The 12,047-nt window shown below is 44.3% G+C and overlaps 1 pseudogene; it reads left to right on the top strand.

Moving 5' to 3' along the window:
- The first annotated feature begins 1,590 nt into the window (after positions 1–1,590).
- On the top strand, positions 1,591–11,670 carry LOC127336624 (pentatricopeptide repeat-containing protein At1g69290-like; annotated as a pseudogene).
- The last annotated feature ends 377 nt before the right edge of the window (positions 11,671–12,047 follow it).

The following is a 12,047-nucleotide window of genomic DNA, read 5'->3' as shown; positions in this document are numbered from 1 at the left end:
ACCCGAAAGTCATGCTACCGAACAGATCGGTGAGTGACCCGAAAATCAGTTCCACAAGACGGTGTGATCCTTGTTTCCCGACGAGGAAGCGGAAGCTCCCGAACGTCATCTCCGTCGACTCCTCCAGATAATCATATGCATGAAAACGGGCGGGTGGGTGAGGAACAAATCGGTGAGATCACGTTGGACTCGTTTACCTTCGTCCATCGCGTTGCTTGCAGCAGATAATAATGTTGACGATGCCATCGAAATCATGACCTTCCGACCTCCAATCCCCACGGTCGGCGCTAATGACAAGGTATTAACTTGTCAATGCCTACAGATTGTAGACTTGGGTTTCGTAAGAAGTAGAGGGCAAGTAAATCTTGAAGGTTTCAGCCGACAAAGCTGTTTCAACTAAAGTTGTGGTGGTTTTGTTGACAATGAATCGTTTGATTTCTCTTCCCTCTGATCCCCTTTATATAGTAGGTGGAGCCGAGAGATTTCGTACCGTTCAAGTTACAAACTGCGGGAAAGCGCGTCGGGCCTTTCTCATACTATTACATGATTCCTAATACAACTAAGTATTCCTTATCCGAAACACTCTGGGCTTCCAGGCCTTCAATTCTTCGGGTCGTGGGCCTCCAGATAACGTCGGGTACTTTATTCGGCAGGCCTATTCGACATGCCTTTGTTAGTCCCTAACAAGAACTCCGCATTGACTTACAAACTTTCTTGCGTGAGCCTTGGGAGGAATCGGTTCGCCATCTTCAGCGATTTCCGTGATGGTACACCTTTCATGGTCTTCCATCCTTCTGGCCGCTCCTCGTTTACTTCTAGTAGATTTTGTTGATCGGGAGATCTAAAAGAAGAAACAACGTTAATATATGTATATACACAAATCTGGAGGCTTAGTTAATTAATATATATACACCTCGCCATCAGCTTCTCCCACATTGGAGTTGTCGCCTTATCCCTCACCTGAGCCATCTCCAAGGTCTTTCTCATCTCCCTGACCAGAGCCATCTCGACGTTTTTTCTCGTCTACCTCACCGGATTGGTTAAGATAAAGAGAGGTGACATCTTCATCATTACGGATAATGTCCTCCCTGATGTATTCCTTTTCTAGGTCTCGTTCCATAGTTTCTGCAAAGACTTACAAGTTACTCTAATATTATAAACACAACGAAACAGTAATTAAGGATAATGCTCAAAACATGATTAAATATTAGAGTTACACATATATAACTACTAATTAAGGATAATGCTCAATACACGATCGAAGATTGGAGTTACACATATAGCTTGGGTCCATATTTATTTAACACTCACACATCGCTACAACAAGAGTACTGATCCTCTCAACGTCGACCGGGTGCTGAGCCCTTCCTAGTGGTCATCCAAAGATACGAAACAACAACCGGATCATAGCTGATATGGGATCCCTGCATCACCGCCCATCCGCCCCTATACATGGTGTTCAGTACATACATGTAATGGCAGACATGCCCGTCCTCCTCTCTGACACGCTGCTCTACCACCTCCTCGGGGGCCCGCTCCCTCCGCACCAGTCGTGGCCCACGCGACCGGCACCAAAGAAGATCCGGGTCGATGACGGGACCTGGATTCCTCACCAAGTTGCGCTCCCCGGAAGGTAACACCTCCCAGTGCCAGCCCGGCGGCGCCCAGTCGCGGACATCGCTGGTCATCTGCTCCGTGACGGTGCCACGGCCCAGTCTAGCTCGACGTGCATGTGGTATCGGCATCCTAACTATACTAACAAAATTATAAATATAATTGTAACAAATAAATAAAAAATATGCATTATAAACTAATAAAATTACACTAACTAAAATTACACTGATAAATAAACTACCTATAATATACTAACAAATAAACTAAAATTATTCATTCAACTAATATTATTCATTCAACATATTATATATATTCAACTATATTCAACTAACAAATTAGTTAGTGTATATTCAACTAAAATTATTCAACTAATAAATTCATTCAATATATATATATATATTCAACTAATAAAACTAATTAAATTATTCAACTAATTAAATCATTCAACTAAAATTATTCAACTAACTAAATCGTTCAACTAAAATTATTCAACTAATATTATTCATTCAACTAATTATTCTAGTAACAAATTCATTCAAAAAATATATATTTTCAACTAAAATTACTCAAGTAATAAAACTAATTAAATTAAACTAAAAAATAAATTAATTTTTTTAAAAAAGGTGAAGATAGCCATCCGGCGACTCACCTTGCAGAGTGTGCTGGGCCGGAGTCGAAGAGCGGGCGTCGGAGGGGCAGGCGTCGACGACAACGGAGAGGCGGCGCGGCAGCGATGGTTGCGGCCGGAGACGAGCGGGCGGTGGTGCGTGGACGTGGAGAAGAATGGGCAGGGGCCGGCGCCGGCAAAGAGCGGCGTGGGCGGTGGCGCGTGCGACGGCGACGACGAATTTCAGCAGCCTGCCAACGTCAAAAATTCTCCTCGCACGAAGTCCTTAGCTGTTTTCGTATGTGATCTGTGGGGAAGAAGGTGGGTGGCGCGAGTATTTATGGGGCAGAGGTTTAGCACCGGTTCGTGGCTGGAACCCGTGCTAAAGACCTCTATCCTTTAGCACCGGTTCGTGGCTGGAACCGGTGCTAAAGGGTATCGGTGCTAAAGGTTAAATTTTCAAAAAAAAATTGGTTTCCAATCTTTTCCGCCCTTTTAAACCAATGAAATTATAGCAAATAAACTACACCAAATAAATAAATATAAATTCTAAATTATAACTAATAAAATACTATAACTATAACTATAAATTATAACTAATAAATATAAATTCCAAATTACCTTACAAAATAGGTTCTTGCCACGACGCCGCGCGGGAAAGTTTGCAGACACGACGCCGCACGGGATAGTTTCCCGCCATGACGCCGCGCGGAGATTTCCCGCATACACGCCTCTATAAATAGCTCATACGTCCCCGTCCCCTATTCACTCACCGAACCCTAGCCCATTTCACAATGCCCCCGCCGCCGCACCCGCTGCCGGTGGAGGTGGACCCGCGGTTCACGGAAATAGAGGAGTGGGAGGCGGCGGAGCTAGCGGCTACCATAGAAGTATTTGAGAGGCAGAGTCTCCAGGAGCTGCATAAGCGGCGGCGTGTGGCGGAGCTGGATAGTGAGGAGATGCCTAAGCGTCGTCCTGAGGAGGAGCTGCAGCTGCTGCTGCGGCAAGAAGCGGGAGTCAGGAGGGCAGCAGCGGATGCACGGAAGAACTAGTCGAAGTCGTTATTTTTGTTAAATTTAGTTAATCCGGAAATTCAATTCGGTTCCCGGGTGCGTATGCACCCTCTACTAAAATAATTATATTTCGAAATATCGAAAAATTTGGACAAAAAAATCTACATGTACATCTTCATAATATACGTGTGTTCGTCAAGTTTCACGAAAAATCAATATTTTGTGTTGTCTATATAAAAAAGAGAAAGTTTATATTGTGAAAATCATTATTTTTAGCACTGAATTTTGTCTTTTTTACACACGTTACATGATAAGTCGATTTTTTATGAAACAACTTTGTGAGCATGTTTAGTTTCATTTTTTTAAAAAAAATTAAAATGTATGTAAGATGCATTTCGAAATATAGAGAGCATATGGACCCATGTTCCAAAATACCGCTCCCTAACTTATCTAGTTAAATTACAATAAAATCGTCGTCATTATTTTGGTTTAAATTTAGTTAACATATCTAGTTAAATTTCAATAAAGTCATTGTTGTTGTTTAATTTAAATTTAGATAAAGTAATCTGAGGGAGCCTTATCTGGGATGGTGATGAGTTAGTCTATATACCTTTTTATCCCGGGTGAGGGCTCAAACCGGGACAAAAGATGGGGGACTTAATCTGGGGGAGGCTTATCTGTTGTTTGCCTTATCTAGGGGGAGAGGGGGTATTATCTGGGGGCACGATCCGATCCCCTCCGGGGAGAGCAGAGAGAGCATCCTGGGAGCAAAGAGAGGAGGAAACGACCAAGAAGGAAAGAGCCTCTCCGGCGGAGCTTCTCGAAGATGTCTTCGATGGCCGGCCGTCTTAGACATCATCAGAAGCTCCGCACGAGGGAACTCTTCCTGCAAGCAGGACTCCCGCCCGGAAGCTAATAGTATACACCCAACAACCAGTAGCTCAGGGTACAAAAGGAGGGGAGAGCAGAGAGAGCTTCCCGGGAGATCGTATACACCCACCGACGGCGACCAGGAAGGAAAGAGCCTCTCCAGCGGAGCTTCTCGAAGATGTATTAGATGGCCAGCCGTCTTAGACATCTTCGGAAGCTCCGCCCGAGGGAACTCTTCCCGCAAGCAGGACTCTCGCCTGGAAGGTACTAGTATACACCCAACAATCAGTAGCTCAGGGTACAAAAGGAAGGGAGAGCAGACAGAGCCATTTTCATCGCACGAAAATGCCATTTTCCATTTTCGAGGTGCCGAAACGGGGTGTCTTGTGAAGCAAACACCAAATTAAAGTTTCACATTGGTACCAACACATTTTTAAAAAATACTAGACCACCTAAGATGGATAATTTTGCAACCGATGTATCTGGGACCTTTCTATCCACCCCTCATGAAAAAGACAAATTTCTGCTAAATCGGTAGGAGGCCGGCCAGATTTGAACTATAGGTGCAGGATATCATGCTCAAGATTTTTTGTAAAAATCTTTCTTGGGTTCACAACATGCTATTTCATCAGAGATCCAGTGCAAGTTTAGCGAAACTCTGCCCCGAGTGAAGGATCTCCATGCCCTTCGTTTTGAATATAGTTCGAAACGAGCATATAAATTAAAAAATGATCCAAACAATGCGAAACCTTTGCGTGCTGTCATATTATACGTTATAGTGCAAGGAAAAATACTAAATTTGGAGAATTGCATACATCACAAAAAATCCTTCACAATATGAGCTATCACGTTTGAGGTTTCATGGCATTTAGGTCAAATGAACAATGTTATAGAAATAATCGTGCATAGTTTGTGATAATGTGCCCATATTGTGCACACATGTGCATCTTGGGATGTTTTACGATGTTCCAGGATGAAGTTTTCCTTTTCATCGCACGAAAAAACCATTTTCCATTTTCAAGGTGTCGAAACGGGGTGTTTTGTGAAGCAACCACCAAATTAAAGTTTCACATTTGCACCAACACATTATTCAAAAATACTAGACCACCTAAGATGGATAATTTCCCAACCGGTGTATCTGAAACTTTTCCGTCCACCCGTCATGAAAAAGGTAAATTCCTGCCGAATCGGTTGGTCGCCGGCCACATTTGAACTACATGTACAGGATATAATGCTCAAGATTTTTTGTAATAATGCTCATAACATGCTATTTCATCAAAGATCTAGTGCAAGTTTAGCGAAAATCCACCTCAAGCGAAGGATCTTTATGCCCGCCGTTTTGAATATAGTTTGAAACGAGCATAAAAAATTCAAAAATGATCCAAAAAATACGAAACCTTCGTGTGTTGTCATATTATGTGTCATTTAGGTTTCATGGCATTTAGGTCAAACGACCAATGTTATTGATAGAATCACGACATAGTTTGTGATAATTTGATAGAATTGCAGACATCACAGAAAATCCTTCACAATATGAGCTCAAGGTACAGGATAATAATACATTATGATCGCTTCGACCGTAACCATGGAGCATATTCAGCATTTAAGGAGATGGTTGGGTCAATGTTCACTGTGAAGGACAAAATTTCACCAAACTTATTATAATATTTTGACATATCTGTCTTGTCTTCGACTCCCAGATGTTTCTTTTCCCTGAAAGAACTATGTGACGCTTTGGCTCATCGGATGAGCTCGTTTTCTTATGTTTTGTTTTCTTCGGTCTGGAGGACATGTCCTTCACATAGAAAACCTGAGCCACATTATTGGCTAGGACGAATGGTTCATCTCTGTAGCCAAGATTGTTGAGATCCACTGTTGTCATTCCATACAGCTGGTCTACCTTTACCCCTACTCCATCTATCTTGACCCATTTGCACCGAAGAAAAGGGATCTTAAAAGAAGGTCCATAGTCAAGTTCCCATATCTCCTCTATGTAACCATAATATGTGTCCTTTTCCCCATTGTTGTTTGTTGCATCAATGCGGACACCACTGTTTTGGTTGGTGCTCTTTTTATCTTGGGCGCTCGTGTAGAAGGTATTTCCATTAATCGCACACCCTTGGAAACGCAGCACATTCGAAGATGGTGACCCGGCCAACAAGTACAACTGATCTCCAACATGGTTGTTATTCATGAGATGTGTTTGCATCCAACCGTAGAAAGTGTTCATATGTTTATGTGTAATCCAGTCTTCTGACTACCCCGGGTGTTGGGAGCGTACAATATTCTTGTGTTCAGTGATATACAGGGCCACCAAGGTGGAACTTTGTAGAACTCTGTAGTGTGCTTGAGTGAAAGAAGTCATGTCCATATATATCATTGATTTCTTTCCTAGCGTGCCTTTTCCACTTAGTCTCCCATCATGCCGCGATTCAGGAACACCAATCGATTTAAGGCCAGGAATAAAGTCAACACATAACTAAATGACCTCCTCTGTTCCATAGCCCTTGGAGATGCTTCCTTCTGACCTAGCACGATTATGAACATATTTCTTTAATACTCCCATGAACCTCTCGAAGGGGAACATATTGTGTAGAAATACAGGACCGTTGATGGCAATCTCTTCGACAAGGTGAACCAGGAGATCCGTCATAATACTGAAGAAAGATGGCGGAAACACCAACTTAAAACTAATAAGACATTGCACCACATCCTTATGTAACCTTGGCAGACTAGCTGGATTGATTACCTTCTAAGATATTGCATTGAGGAATGCACATAGCTTCACAATGGGTATTCGAACATTTTCCGGCAGAAGCCCCCTGAATGCAACCGAATGCAACTACGTCATAATAATGTGGCAGTCATGCAACTTCAGGTTTTGGAATTTTTTCTCTACCATATTTATAATCCCGTTTATATTTGATGAGAAGCCATACGGGACCTTGATATTGTAAAGGACTTCAAAAATGATTTCCTTCTCTGCTTTGGTAAGAGCGTAGCTGCCAAGACTTAGGTGACACCCTGTATCTGTCTTGTTATGTTCTTTCTTGTTTTTTGGGACTTTCATATGATACTAGTCCTCCCGTGCTTCTGGTGTATCTTTTGTCTTCACATACACGCCTAAGAAGCCTAGCAGGTTCACGCAAAGATTCTTCGTCACGTGCATGACATCAATTGAAGAGTGGACCTCTAGGTCTTACCAATAGTGTAGCTCCCAAAATATAGATTTCTTCTTCCACATGGGTGCATGTCCGGTAGCGACGACATTCAGAATAGATTGACCGCTAGGACCCTTTCCAAAGATTACTTTTATGTCCTTGACCATATCAAGTAAAGCATCACCATTACGGAGTTTAGGCTTCTCCATGTGATCTGCCTCACCTCCGAAATGCTTGACTTTCTTTCTGACGGGGTGCCTCTTTGGAAGAAATCGACGATGCCCCAGGTACACAACCTTCTTACATTTATCCAAATATACACCTTCGGGCTCAGCTAAACAGTGCGTGCATGCATTGTATCCTTTGTTTGTCTGTCCTGGAAGGTTACTAAGAGTAAGTCAATCATTGATGGTCACGAAAAGCAACGCTCGTAGGTCAAACGGCTCCTTTTTGTGCGCATCCCATGCATGTACCTGGTTTGGCCCACAACTGTAAGAGTTCTTCAAATAATGGCCTTAGGTACACATCAATGTCATTGCCGGGTTGGTTTGGGCCTTGGATGACCACTCGCATCATAATGAACTTCCCCTTCATGCACAACCAAGGCGGAAGGTTATAGATACATAGATTTACAGGCCAGGTGCTTTGACTATAGCTCTTCTCCCCAAAAGGATTCATGCCATCTGTACTTAGACCAAACCTTAAGTTCCCTGCGTCTCCTGCAAAGTCCGGGAACTCTCTATAGATTTTCCTCCACTGCGGCCCATCAGCGGGATGTCTCACCATCTCGTCTTTCTTAAGGTCTTCATTGTGTCATCGCAACAACCCTACATGATGTTTGTTTCTGAACAGACGTTTCAACCGTGGTATTATAGGAGCATAACACATAACCTTCACAGGAACTGTCTTCCTAGGGGCTCGCCCTCGACATCACCAGGGTCATCTCGCCTGATCTTATACCGCAGTGCAGTGCATACCGGGCTTTTTTCCAAATTTCTGTACTCCTCACCGTGGTAGAGGATGCAGTAATTAATGCATGCATGTATCTCTGCACATCTAATCCTAGAGGGCAGAGAACCTTCTTTGCTTCGTATGTACTATCAGGCAATTCGTTATCCTTTGGAAGCTTCTTCTTCATTATTTTCAGTAACTTCTCAAATGTCTTGTCACATATACCAGCCTCTGCCTTCCATTGCAGCAACTCAAGTGTGGTACCGAGCTTTGTGTTGCCATCTTCGCAAGTTGGGTACAACTTTTTTTTTGATCCTCTAACATGCCCTTTAACTTCCGCTTCTCGTTTTCAGTTTCTACTTCTCTGTGTGCATCAGCGATGGCCTAACGAAGATCATCATCAACGGGCTCAACTGATGCCTCTTCATATTCAGCTCCACTGCCTCTTCATCTTCATTATGCCCCGTTGCAGTATCACCGTAGTTAGGGTACATATCTTCATCCTCTTCTTCTTCTTCATTGTCTTCCATCATAACCCCTCTTTCTCCATGCTTGATCCAACAATTATAGCTGGGCATGAAACCTTTCCAAAGCTAGTGGGAGTGAAGGACTTGCTATTGACGGTATTGCTTTAAGTTCCGGCAATCAACACATAGACAACACATAAAACCATCTGCATGTGGGTTTTCCTCAGCCATACGGAGAAAATCTTTCAGGCCTACAATGAACTCGGGTAGGCATCGGTAAACGTACATCCATTGCCACCAGTTATATAATTAAGTTTATCAAAAAATCATTACAAAATATCATAATATAAATAGTGAAATGACCACTGTACAAATGAAAGGGTAAAGTTGATTACCATGATCAAGGAGGAAAGAAAGAGGGGAAAGCTTAAGTGTCGCTCCGGCACCGCCTATCATTTTTTTGTGTGAAACCAAGCGGCATCATTCTCTCAGACATTTCGTCGACCACCTCATGTGCATGGGAAAGAATAGCAAACAAGCACACAACCCTCACACCTTCCACCAAGAAACACATGGAGTGAGGGCTGGCTGGGGGTGAGCTGAATATATAGGGCAAAGGGGGGTTTTAGCACCGGTTCGTGACCCGAACCGGTGCTAATGTTTACCTTTAACACTGGTTCGTGTTACGAACCAGTGCTAAAGGTTTCGCGGCTGCCACGTGCCTGGCGACAAACCTTTAGCACCGGTTCGTGTCACGAACCTGTGCTAAAGATCCCACACGAACTGGTGCTAATGCTCTGCCGGTCCCCTGTGACACCCTAGCCGCACGAACTGGTGCTAATGCGACCTTTAGTCTGGGTTGGTACCAGAACTGGTTCTAATGCTCTTTGGAGCAAAAAAACCAAAGCCCTGCTTTCTACTAGTGCATGGGGTTGGCACAGCGTGTGCTGCAACGCGCGACTGGAGCTTTAAGAGCCCCCATTGGGCTCGGCCGGGCAAGGTGGGCCTAGCTTGCTCTGGTCGATGCATTCAGACGGCTACTGCCAATGGCGGTGGAGGTGGTTCCCTCCCACGTCATCGCTAACATGTCATTTCTAGCTCCTGGCTAGCCCTTCTTGATCCCGTTGGTCTCGCTTCGATGGCCACAGTGAGACGGTGTTGATGTTTGCAATGCCGTGGTGGCACGCGTTGGTGGGCGGAGATCTTGGTGGAGCACGATGGAGCGTCCAGGGTGGGGTTTTGGTGGTCGGGTGAAATCCTTGGTGGCTTTGTTGTCACCGACAGGGTGACGCCAGCGGGCGTTGCCAATCCTTCTTGAAGGGGTTGGGTGAACCCCTCCCCGTCGCACCGGTGTACCAGGGAAACCCTAGGACCATTCCGAGCAGCAGCGCCATCGTTGCCGCATTCATTCTTGAAGGTGTTGCTTGGTACGTGGCGCATCGAATTGCAAAGAGCATGGTGGGAATTATGCTAAGGACGAAGCGATTGAGGGACATCTTCGTTTTCGTCGATCCGCTTGCTTGTGTTGAGGCTCCAATAATTTCACCATGTGATTTCTATATTAATATAGCTGGAAGGTCTAGCGCAAGCATATGGGGCAACGACTCGGCAACTGTATTTAACGAGTTCAAAGAGGGGTTTCATGCAAAATCCCTTTAGCGGCAATCATGTGGGGCAATGACTCGGCAGCTGTATATAATCACTTCCTTTCCCGCCGATGAGCGCTCTCCACTCCACTGCCTCCGCCTCCGGTGCCTGTCGTATCTGCACCTAAATACTAGGCACTTCTCCTAGTCATTCTCATCCTCCGGAACCGGAACCGGAACCTACGAGATCCATCTTCGCGCTACACCCCAACTGCCGCTGCCGCCACCTCCCGCGGCGAACCCCGCCCCCACAGACTTATCCGCCGCCAATGCCGTCGCCTCTCGAGGAAGTACTATCAGCGGCCGTCGCCGAGGACCGCTCGGCCGCAGCCTCTCTCTCGCCGTCGCCTCCCGACGCAGCGCCCTTGTCACCCACCTTGTTTTATAATAATGTAAGTATAATGGAACTAGCTCAACTGTTCCTCGCAAAAAAAAAAAAAAACAGAACTAGCTCAATTGGTCATCGAAGCACATGAGATTGAGTCGAACAATCAATTTCTGGTAGTTGTTTATTCTGTTGGGTTTGGGATTGGCAATGCTTTTGTTGGGCTAAGTATCCTGATCAAGGCTTGTAACATGCTCGATGAAATGCCTGAGCAAGGCGCCTCCGTGGGGCTCCGTATATACTGTACCCCCCAATCTTTATAGCATATTGCAAGGAGCAAATTAAAGACATCAGAGATTACGGCACTTGTGGCGGAGATTAGCGCAGCAGGGCTGGCAGTGCTCTTATTGATTCTTCGATGACAGCCCATGATTTTTCAATCTGTATTTGCTCTTTCCAAGGATGTGAGGGAGTCAAGGGCTACCAGATCTTAGGACAAGTTATCTTACTATAATGGCAGGCTTGACAGGGAACAACCGAGCTCATGGCATCATTTTTGGATGCAGTGGTTGATGACCCGAGTATAGAGATCTCTACACATGATTGGAACTCCATAATGCAGCTGGGACTTGGGAGGATAGAAGATGGTCGTAGGACATGCCAAAGGATGGTATTCCTGTACTTGAGCCAAATAATCAGATGCGCCTCTCACTTATCAACAGGTATCTCTGCTGAGAAGTACTTTAATGTGCTCATATTATGGACAGAAGTGGAGGAGGAAGGGGGCTGGTTTTTACCAAGAGTTTATTGAGGCCTTTATGTATGCTTTGGTCAATATAGCAATGCAGCTGATTGAGAAGGCACAATAGTTGAAAATATTTGTGGATAAGTGGAGGCGCAAACAGTCATTCACGGAAACCTACAAGAAACTGAAAGTGGCGAAGCTTAGAAAGCACAACTTCCGGAAAATGGATATTCTGACTGCGTTCGAGAACTGGGCTTGTCTTAATTTATAACATTGCAACCTATCATGCGATTCCTGCCTAATTTGATCATTCATATTTCTGCGAGATGAGAGCCCAAATTCTATTTGGAAGCTGTAGCAAGCCAAAAACCATGAGGGATAAACAAGTGTGGCGATATGTGATCATGAAAAGTTCAAAATGAGGTTAGGGAAGCTGCTGCGCTTATCTTCTGCTATTTTGTTTCCAGTTATAGCTGTTTTACTTTAGGGACTGTTTACTTTACTGGATGGCTTGACTTTGTACTACTTTTAACTAGCTTGTTCTAACCTTCAGACCCACGTAAGATTCTTAAATTAGTGAACAATAAGTTTTTCCTCATGTCACTAAATTCTAATAAGTTTCTCCTGAAATGCTTCTCATTGAATGCA

This window comes from Lolium perenne, chromosome 3, assembly GCF_019359855.2.
Source record: "Lolium perenne isolate Kyuss_39 chromosome 3, Kyuss_2.0, whole genome shotgun sequence".
In the NCBI taxonomy this organism is placed as follows: Eukaryota; Viridiplantae; Streptophyta; class Magnoliopsida; order Poales; family Poaceae; genus Lolium; species Lolium perenne.
Note: the sequence above shows the minus strand (reverse complement) of the source record. Positions and strands in the feature narration are given on the sequence as shown.